The sequence below is a fragment of the Mercurialis annua genome, linkage group LG6 (genome assembly GCF_937616625.2).
Source record: "Mercurialis annua linkage group LG6, ddMerAnnu1.2, whole genome shotgun sequence".
Classification (NCBI taxonomy): domain Eukaryota; kingdom Viridiplantae; phylum Streptophyta; class Magnoliopsida; order Malpighiales; family Euphorbiaceae; genus Mercurialis; species Mercurialis annua.
In genome coordinates, this window is record NC_065575.1 from 47,289,121 (window position 1) to 47,300,006 (window position 10,886).

Genomic DNA, 10,886 nt, shown 5'->3' on the forward strand with positions numbered 1-10,886 from the left:
TACAGTTTGATATTCCTTGTTTGAAAATTAAACGATTTGATACCTCAATTTTAATTTTGTCTGTTAGTTCCGTTAATAATTTAAAATTTACTTTCAAACGATTTGATACTTCAGTTTCTATTATATCAATGATTTGGTACCTCGGTTTCAATTATGTACACGATTTGCTACCTCATTTTCAAACGATTTGATACCTCACTTTTCATTCCGTTAAAGATTTAATATCTATATTTAACAGAAACTCAATCAAAAAGAAATTTATTTTTGCAATTGATTGATTCAATCCTTTAAGATCGAAGAATTAGTGGATTAGTTCCCACATTTGAAGGAAAAGAAAAACGAGTTCACCTAATAAGAAAAAGCAAAAATTCAGAATAAAAAACAAATCAAATTTCCCTATTTAAACTACTGAAGATTTTTGAGAGGGACTAGTAGTAGTTTAAAAAGGCATAATTATAAATTCTTGTCATTCCCTCCAAATAAAACTAATTCTCCTTCAATGAAAATGCAGAACCCACGAATAATGATGATGAATAGGCTTATAAATGGAGGAGTTGAAACGAGTTTTGAGGTGTCCATGTTCAGTTAATATCTGTTGAAACTTAGAACGAGAATTTAAGGTTTAGGGTTAAAATTTTAGAGATAAGTGTTTTATGTTACGTTCATTTTAAATTTATAGTGTTTATATTTGACTCTGTGTTCAACTCGTGTTCGTTCATTTAACTGCTAAAGGAACGTGCTCGTGAAGGTATTAGACATACTAGTCCACGAGCTTGTTCATTTAACAGTTAAACGAACAATCACAAGCTCATTTTATAATACGTCAATCACATTATAACACGTCATTAGAATGATGACATTATATACTATCACTATTAAAAAGTATAAAAATAACAAACAAAATTACAATAATGTTATTATCTTAAGGGTTAATTGCAAATGCATATATGAACTTTATCTTAATTTGCAATTATAACATAAACTTTGAAACTTGGCAATGTCAGTAACCAACTTTCATTTTTTGGAAAATTGGTACACCGACCAATCACGCAACGACACATGGCGATATATTACAATGTTCACGTTAGTATTTTTCATGTTTGGTGTATCGATTTGCCAAAAGTGTAAAGTTGGTTACTAACATTGTCAGGTTTCAAAGTTTATGTTGTAATTGCAAATTAGGGTAAAGTTCGTGTATGAATTTGCAATTAACCCTTATCTTAATAACGTGTTGTAATGTGATTGAGTCAGTACACGGATGACGTGGTAGACTAAGTCTTTGTAATTATTTATCGCAGAGGTCAATTTGCCATGTAAAATTAAAGAAAGAAAATGCAAATGTATAAATAAGAAATCTGAGAAATTTGTCACGACCCAATCTCAGGGCCGAGACCGGCGCTAGGGAATGGGAGTGTTAGCTCCGAAACCCGTAGAAAGCCTAAGAACGTACATCAATTTTTCGCAAACATTGAATATCATGCATGACATACACATGTCATGCAAAGAACATGCCATGTAAACTTATCATCTACTGGCAAGCTAAACGATAAAACGCAGCAAGCATCATATATACAAACATAACTTTGAAAACATCAGAGTAATAATTACAGACAACCTTTGATGTAACAAAGGCACAAACTCCTATCTACTGCAGCTCTAGAAGTAAAGTATTGTTTCTTTACATACTTTCAAAAATACAGACTTCTGGAAGCAGGATAGAAGTCCGTTGCTTCAAAAACGTCTTTCACCTGAAAGGGAATGCTGTGAGTAGGGGTGAGCAAAAACCGAACCAAACCATTAATCCGATCCAAACCAACCCGAAATTAATTTTGGTTTGGTTAAAATGGTTAAAATAGATTGGTTTGGTTTCAAATTATAAAAAAGTATGGTTTTTGGTTTTGGTTTGGTTTTGACTAGTGGTTAACCGAACCGACCAAAAAACCGAAGTTTACAATAATATTATTTTTATTAATATTTATATATGTTTAAATAAATATAAAACTTATTTATTGAAATATTTATATAAAAATATAATATGTGTATATAGATACATATATAAAAATAAAACATATAAACTAATACACACATATAAGTAAAAATTATTATGCATAATTTTAATTATTACGTATAATTATATATAATTTTTATCTAAATCTATATTAACCAAATCGAACCAAACCGAACCGAAACCGATGCTAAAGTTTGGTTAACCGAACCGAAATTTTACATAAATATTTGGTGAGGTTTGGTTTTTATATTTTCCCTTAAAATATGGTTTGGTTTTGGAGTTTACTAAACCAAACCGAACCGAACCATGCTCACCCCTAGTTGTGAGGGGTCAGTATATGGGAATATACTGAGTGAGTTTGCATAGTTACTAATAAGCATTTAAATAAAACATAAAATCGACAATGTAAACGATCCGATCAAATGCAACCGAGTAACTGATCCAGATGAAACCCTATTCTCCAAATATCCGTCGATATACGATAATAATCAAATCGATCGATCCAATAGGTAGGGTCCCGAGATAATTCAACCGAGTTCAACCTCTACCGTCTCTTTATCCCAAGTTGTGGGTCCCGAGATAGTTCAACCGAGTTAAACCCACTGGATACAGGTCCCGAGATAGTTCAACCGAGTTAAACCTCGTATCCAATTTGATATTTATTCCAACTTCGATACGATACGATATTTGATAATATGGGCCCTTATTATAACTTCTCAAATCAAAACTGGTGATCACACAGTCCTATTACCGCCCAATAGGAAGGCACGTTTCATCGGATCTATACTGGTTTCAAATTCAAGTATGAATGCAATTTCATATAAACATTCACGATATAAGCAAATGCGATGTAAATAAATGATATAAGCATTTGCGATATAAGAACGATATATTTTTTTAAATACTTGAAAAGTAAACAAACAAACTCACAGAAAACGCTTATCCAAAATACGTCAGTGCTCAAAAACGTTAAGCTTCTCGAGCTCATGGTCCAGCTGCTTCTTGCCTCGCCGAATTTAAACGATTTAAAGTGGACAATTCAAATCAGAATCCTATTTTAAGATTAACTCTAGACTCGAGACACGACAAGACACAAAGCATAAACCGTCGTGCTTTAAACGTAATCTTTTCCGATAAACGAATCATACTTCTTTCGTTCCTTAATACTTCTCGATTCAATTCTCAATATAGAATATAGGTTTTCTTAATAAAACCAATTGATAACCACATTCTATCTCATTCCAAACAACTAGTCATATTTTACTCGTTTAACGTCCGAATCTTGCATTTTCGGAGTCCGGGAGTCGATATCGGGATAGGGAATCGTCAAATTAGGTTTTTAGAATCATTCCCCTCAAAAAGGAGGGTGGTGCACGTCGTGCACCCCCCTTGCACGACGTGCCCCTCAAATTTTGGGAGGTGCACGTCGTGCCCTGTCGTGGGCACGACTCCGACCGCTGAAAACGGCCATTCCGACGTGCTAAATCAATCCCGATACGGTTTTGCCGTAACCTATCGTTTCAAATCGTTTTTCCATCAAATAAACTCAAACAAATGGAGAAACGACTTGCTTACCGTGATTGTCCTTCGAAATACGATCGATTCGAGTTAATAAACTTCGAAAACGGACGAGAAACATAGATCGTACGATCAAAACAGTGAGAACATTAAGAAAGGAAAAGAAATGAAACTGAAGGCTCTGGATCCTTCATCTGATGGAGGAAAACTTATATATATAACGACTAATTTGCACTTTAGTCCTTGAAATTTTTCAAAAGTTACAATTTAGTCCAAAACCTATCCGCGTCCAAATTTTAAACGGTCTCCGATTGACTCGAAACTTCTACCATAAATACTATAACATACTTCGCGGATTTTGGCGAAATAATTTCCGTCATGGGATTTATAATTTATTTTATATTAATTTTTGAAGTTATATCCTTAAATCCCGCTAATTCTCTTAATAAAAGTTATTCTAAATTTCCGATATAATTAAACTAAATTCTTTTTAATTGAAATTTATCGGAAATCACGACACGTGACACGACTTAATTATCTTAAAATATTTCAGGGTATTACAAAATTATACTCAGTCTATCACGTCATCTATAAACTAACCTATTAAATTATAACATGTCATCAAAATAATGGCATTATCGTAATTTTGGTTGTTACTTTTTTACACCTTTTAATGGTGACATTACGATAATACCACTATTTTAATGACGTGTTATAATATGACGGGCTTAGTCTATGGATGATGTGGTAAAGTAAGTCTACCTAATAAGTTTTTTTAGAAATTATATGTGAACCGGTCAACCTATCTATACTATATATAAAAGCACGGATGGAGGGGGGGACATGCAAATTTACTGAAAAATCCTTCCTAATATATTACTAAATAACGGTTTTATGGTCATTGACTAATTATTTATTTAATTTATTATTAAAAATATATTATTCTAATCCAACTAAAAACTATTTCCTAGTGCAATTAAAACTCTATCTTTAATTATAACAAGATATATTTATTTCTTAATCCAATTAAAACTCTAACTTAATTAAGATTTAAAATAATTATTTAATTACTAAAGGTATATTCCGATTAGAGTTTAACTTGAATACATAATGTAATTAGACTTCTGTATGTACTGCTAATACGAACATTCTCTACTTATAAATTAAAATAATTATTTAAATATTAAGGATATATTTCAATTAGAATTTAACTTGAATATAAAAAGTAGTTAGACTTCCATACGTATGAATTGCTAATACGAAATTCTCCTAATCCAAACAAGTGTGAAATATGAGATTGAATGACAAGCAAACACTTCGAATGATCACACTAATCAAATATATATATATATATATATATATATATATACTGCTTATAAATAATAAGAAATCTGTTTTATTTAGTTTTAAACTCTTTCTATGTAAGTTAGTCTTATTTAGAATTATAATTACATTCTTTATTATGATTACGAACAAATTCATGTTTTAAATTTTTTTAAATCTAATAGTGTATTTTTACTATTAAATTCAAATAAAGAATACATCTAAATTAAGGGAGTTTGAGAGAAATTTAATTTGAAAATCTTAATTTGATTGAAGCATAACTGCCATAACTTTAAATAAAATGGAAATTGCATTAAAAAATATTTCTAATCTAACAAAAACTCAAACTCTATTTAATAGGGTTAATGTCACCATTTAACATAACCTTTCGTATTTTTTTTATTTAAGCACAAAGTACAAACTGTCTCACCTAATAGCACAACCTTTCATTATGCAGTGATGGATACCGAATCCTACAGTAAATAGAATGGAGCCGAGTCACAGGAGATCCGCTCTCGGGTGATACCGGACTCCCCACAAAAGTCTGGAGGCATGAAGGAGATACCGAATCCCCTGAGATTCGGTGATATACCAACAAAGACCGAATCCCATACGATCCGCCTAAAGCGCGTTAAGTCCGGGATTCGGGTAGACTACCAAGAATGGAAGTATTCTCCTATTCGGACACAAACACCGAATATGGAAGGATAAGCTCTACCTTAGGAAGATAATACTATTTAGGAAGACGTTCCTAAATAGGACTCTTATCAGATTAAGGTAGATCTCGACAAATCAGGATAATCCCTACTATATTATCGAATCCCTACAAAGTAGGATTCACTTACCTATTATGACTCTACAAGGTATATTCGACTACTATAAAAGGAGCACGAGATATGCCTAGAATCACAATTACATTCAGATACACAAAACGCTGCTCAAAACTCTAAACTGACTTTAGCATCAGAGAGTTAATCGGACAACCACCGTCCGGTTAGCTTCTACCCTGTTTTACAGGTCTTACTCACCGGCTCAGAAGGCAGACTCCATCAATTGGCGCCGTCTGTGGGAAAAGCTTAACTAAACTTCAAATCGAAGGAGCTTTTCTGAACTCAAAAACAAATTTCATTGAAGAAAATGACTTCTGAAAGAGTGAACCTGGAAGACAAACAACCAATGGACCCAAAAAACACGCCGGAGATAATCAACGTGACGGAAGACGGGCTTCTCAACTCCGGGGAGAAAAGCAATACCGGAGGGCCCTCTTTTTCAACACCTCAATACCAAACTAATCTGATGAGGGGAAGCAACTCAATTGCTTTCAACCTGAACACTGAAGAACAACAAACGCCGAGCGTAGCAGCACAAGATTCGTACAACGAAATGCTGAAAAAGGTACTAGAATCGGTCCAAGCAAATCTGGACAGATTGGCTAGCGAAGCCAAAAGAACGAATGATAGGCACGAAGAAACCATGAAAATCCTGAGGGAAAATTTCAGCCCAACAGCTCCCAGAAGAAGAAGCAAACCCAAGCCGCCGAGAGACGAGAGCGGAAAACAACAAAAGCAAGGAACCCCGAACCGGAGGGAACGAAGAAAGAAACGAAGTAAGAAACCAACGAGAGAATAGAACAAGCGACGAGGAAAGCCCGAACGATCAAAATAGAAACAAGTCCAACGAGGAATCACCAGAGACGCCCAAAAATGAGCATAACCAGGAGGACGCCCGAAGTGGTTTGAATTCAAAGAGAGACGAACAAAGAGAGAAGGAAAAAGAAGACGCCCCACCAAAGAGCAAGCGACAGGACAGAGATGCAGGGAAAGAACAAACAAAGAAAAAACACCAAGAATGAGAGGGCGAATCATCAGAAGCGCCCCAAAAAAGCAAGGCCACATACGTAGTGGAAGAAGACTTGGAAGAAAAGATCGCCAAAGCACTCAAAAAACTGAAATCTGAAGAGCTGGACATAGACGATCTCAGGTTGAAAGGATCCCCCCTCTCGCATGAGATCATGGAAGAGACGATCCCATATAGCATGAAACTGCCGGTCCTGCCAACTTTCAATGGGGAAGGGGATCCCCGAGATCACACATCTAGATTCACAGCAACCATGGGGCTACTCAGCATTTCAGACGCCATTCTATGCAGGGTCTTCCCCACCACGCTCACAGGCACAGCCCAGAGATGGTATAACAAATTAAAGTCAGGCTCAATCAAGAGCTTCGCTTCGCTCTCAACAGAATTCCTCAATAGATACCTCACAAACATACCAGCAAAAACTACTACTAGCATCCTGAGATCCTGCATCCAAGAAAAAGGCAAAACCTTACGAAGCTACATTGAACGATTCAACAAGCAAGCTATGAAGATTGACAACCTGAACGTCGACATGGCGACAGAAGCATTGCGAGAAGGAACGCGATTCGGAAAACTGGTGGACAAGCTGCCAGTCAATAAACCCACGACTTTCTCGAACTTGATGGGCATAGCCCAGAAATACTTCGAGCTAGACGAAGGGCGAAGGGCGATTCGTGGAAAGGAAGCAAAAGGAAAAGAATCAAAAGAGAAATCCAGAGAAAAGACAAAGTCGAAACCTGATGATAGGAGAGGAAGGCCGGAAGAAAATAGACGATTCGCCCCCCAGACAAGATATGAACCAAGATATGACCCCAGAGACGACGAGAATAACTTCACACCACTAAACACCAGCCGAACTAATGTCCTCATGTGGATCAAAGAAAACGTAAAAAACGTGGTATGGCCACCAAAGATGAAAGCAGAGATAAGAGACACCAGGAAATACTGCAAATTTCACGAAGATTACGGACATGAAACAGATAGCTGCAGAGATTTAAAGGTCGAGATCGAAAGAATGATCGACACAGGCGAGCTAAGGAAATTCGTGGCCCAAAAAGAGAAGAGCAACGACAAAGGAGAAAAGAGAAGCAGAGAGGACAAACCAAAGGAGAAAGAAGATGAACGCCCATCCAAAGTGCTAGGAACCATACACATGATCAATGGAGGAGGACACAGCAGCTCCACGATCAGGAGAAAGCAAAGGAAAGAAGTGGTGAACATCAGAGAAACTCACATGCCGCCAGTAATCTTTGATGTGGAAGACTATGAACATGTCAAAGCACCCCACAACGATGCCTTGGTAGTAACTACTATCATTGAAAATTGGAACATGGAGCGAATCCTAATCGACGAAGGAAGCGCAGTAAACCTTATGACGAACGCAGCGTACAAAATGCTTGGAGGAACTGCATCAAGGCTACGCCGAGTCCCAATTCCGCTATCAGGACTCGGTGGCCCCTCCATCAATCCACTAGGAGCAGTCACCTTGGAAGTAATAATCGGCCCAGAAAGAGGAATCAACAAGAAAGTCATGTCACTATTCAACATAGTAGACATGGAATTAACATACAACGCTATCTTAGGAAGACCCTTCCTCCATGATTCGGCGGCGGTGACTAGCATAAGAGCATTGGCAATGAAAATACCAACCGAGAAAGGAGTAGTGACGCTAAGAGAAGACCAGGGAATCGCCAAAAAATGCTATGACGAGTCCGTAGTGGATCTTCAAGAGAACAAGACCGAGAAGAAGGAAGAATAGGAAAGGAAAATGACCCATCGCTAGTAACGATTTTATGTCTTACCCGATGGCGTCAAAACTATCTTTAATGTTTTGTATGCAGTCTTTTTATCAATAAAAGTTCAATTTCCCTACTATATGATTAGCCAAACGAATCAATAAAGAAATAAAAATCAAGAACAGCCACAGATGATTAAATCAAAGATGAAAAAATGAGTTAAAGATTAACTCAGAAAAGGCAAAATCGTCAAACAAGGCGAATCACCACAAAAGGCTGATAGCCAAGAAAAATGAGTTAAAATTAACTCAGAAAAGGCAAAGTTGCCAAATAAGGCGAATCACCATAAAAGGCTGATAGCCAAGAAAAATGAGTTTAGATTAACTCAGGAAAGGCAAAATTGCCAAACAAGGCGAATCGCCACAAAAGGCGGATAGCCAAGAAAAATGAGTTTAGATTAACTCAGAAAAGGCAAATCGCCAAAAAGGAGTTTAGATTAACTCGAAATAAAAACAAAAAATAAAGAGTTTAGATCAACTCCATAAAAGCAAAAACACCGAGAAAGGGTTTAGAATAACCCTCGAGGCAAGACAAGTACATAAATCAAAAACTGATATAAAGCAAGAGCACACTTATGCAGAAGCACGAAGAAAATATATTCATAGATCACGAATTACAAAAGAACAAAATTCACAAATTATGAAATACAATTAAAAGAAAAACTACTTGACACGGTCCTTAGATATCCTGTCAAGAAGATCACGAGCGATGGCCTGGGGATCCAACCCATTAACTCCAGAAAGATCAATATTGGGGTTCTGCTCCAGAAGTTTCCTCCCAATCGCAAGGCGATACTTGCTAATCAAAACAGAATAAAAAACCTTCGTATCAAGTAAACGGATGTGGAGTCCTTCAACCTCTGATCTTAGTTTATTCCTCTCCTCACCAACAAGAGTATTGATCCGAATAAGCTCCTCAATCTCTTGAGTCAAGTCATTAGTTTTCTTCTCGATCACTATGACTTGACGATCGTTAATCGCATCTTGCGCCTTAAGCTGCGCCAAAAGGGAATCATGCTCCTCCAAAGATGCCTTCAACTTTGCCCTCTCAGACTCGGAAGTCGCCAAAAGAGAAGATAGACGCTCGACCTCCTCCTCAACACACTGACAACAGTCATTCAACACCAAAACAGATTGAAGAGCCTACAACACCAAAAATAGATCAGTAAGAAAATAACAAACTCAACAAACATTATATTCAATAAAGAAAACACTCACAGAGAAACCATGAAAACAAGCTAGATCGGAGAGCTCCTGCCCCGGCCTAGAACAGAACCATGTGATATCATCAGGAATCGCCAAAGTTTGGATGTATTCCGCCAACACTCTAGGGTTCAGCAAACTAGCGGGATCATGACCTTCAACCCATTGCACCAAATTTGGGGCAGAAGAAGAGCTTCCAGGAAGACTCTCTCTTGATGGAGAATCATCGCTAACTCGGCGTCTCTTTCTAGACGGAGAATCCATATTTCGACCCAAGGAAATCTCTTCCGGATCAAAAACAATCAGCCCACCTGAATTCACATCCCCGACTCCCCCCGAGACGGTAAATGATGCTAGAGGGGGGGGGGGGGGGGGGGTAGAGATGGGACCGCCTCGTCACCTGCCGGATCAACCAAGTCATCATCATCTATAACAATAGCCCCGTCGCCCGCAGGCAATGCTGTCTCGGCAGGAACGATAAGAGCCTCAACGGGGATTACATCAACACCGCCAGGAATAATGTGGGCAATGTGAGCTTCAGGACCGCCCATCAGAATACCCAAATCTACTTGAAATCCGGAAAGGAAATCGTCAGAATATATTGCATAAATGTCTAAAACGATGTCATTTTAGTCATTCACACGGCAAAAAATGATGTTATAATTTTTACAAAAAATGAAGCATAAAATACATATCTGGATATATAATGAAAAGTTTTAAAAGATCGTGTTAAAGAATGAGACAAATTATTGTTTGTGCTTAAAATGGAAAAAAATATGAAAGGTTGTGCTATATATGGTGACACTAACCCTGTTTAATATTATACATGAAATACATTAGTATAATTATAATTAATTATTAATATAATAATCTATAAGTAAATATTATTGACGTTTTAATTTTAAAAATTAATAAATTGAAATATTATATATATTTATTATAAAAATTGCAACTAATTCAGTATTGATTATTTATAAAATACATTAGTATAGCTATATTAAATTTAATAAATATATAAATTGGCGAGTCACATTACGAGTCACGTACTTAGTACGTAATGTAAAACTAGTAGTTTAAAAAGGCAAAAGGCTCACTTTATCCCCTAAGGTCAAACAAAAGAATAAATAAGCTCTTGAGGTCGAAGTTGGCTCAATTATCACTCTGAAGTTGTCCAAAGTGGTT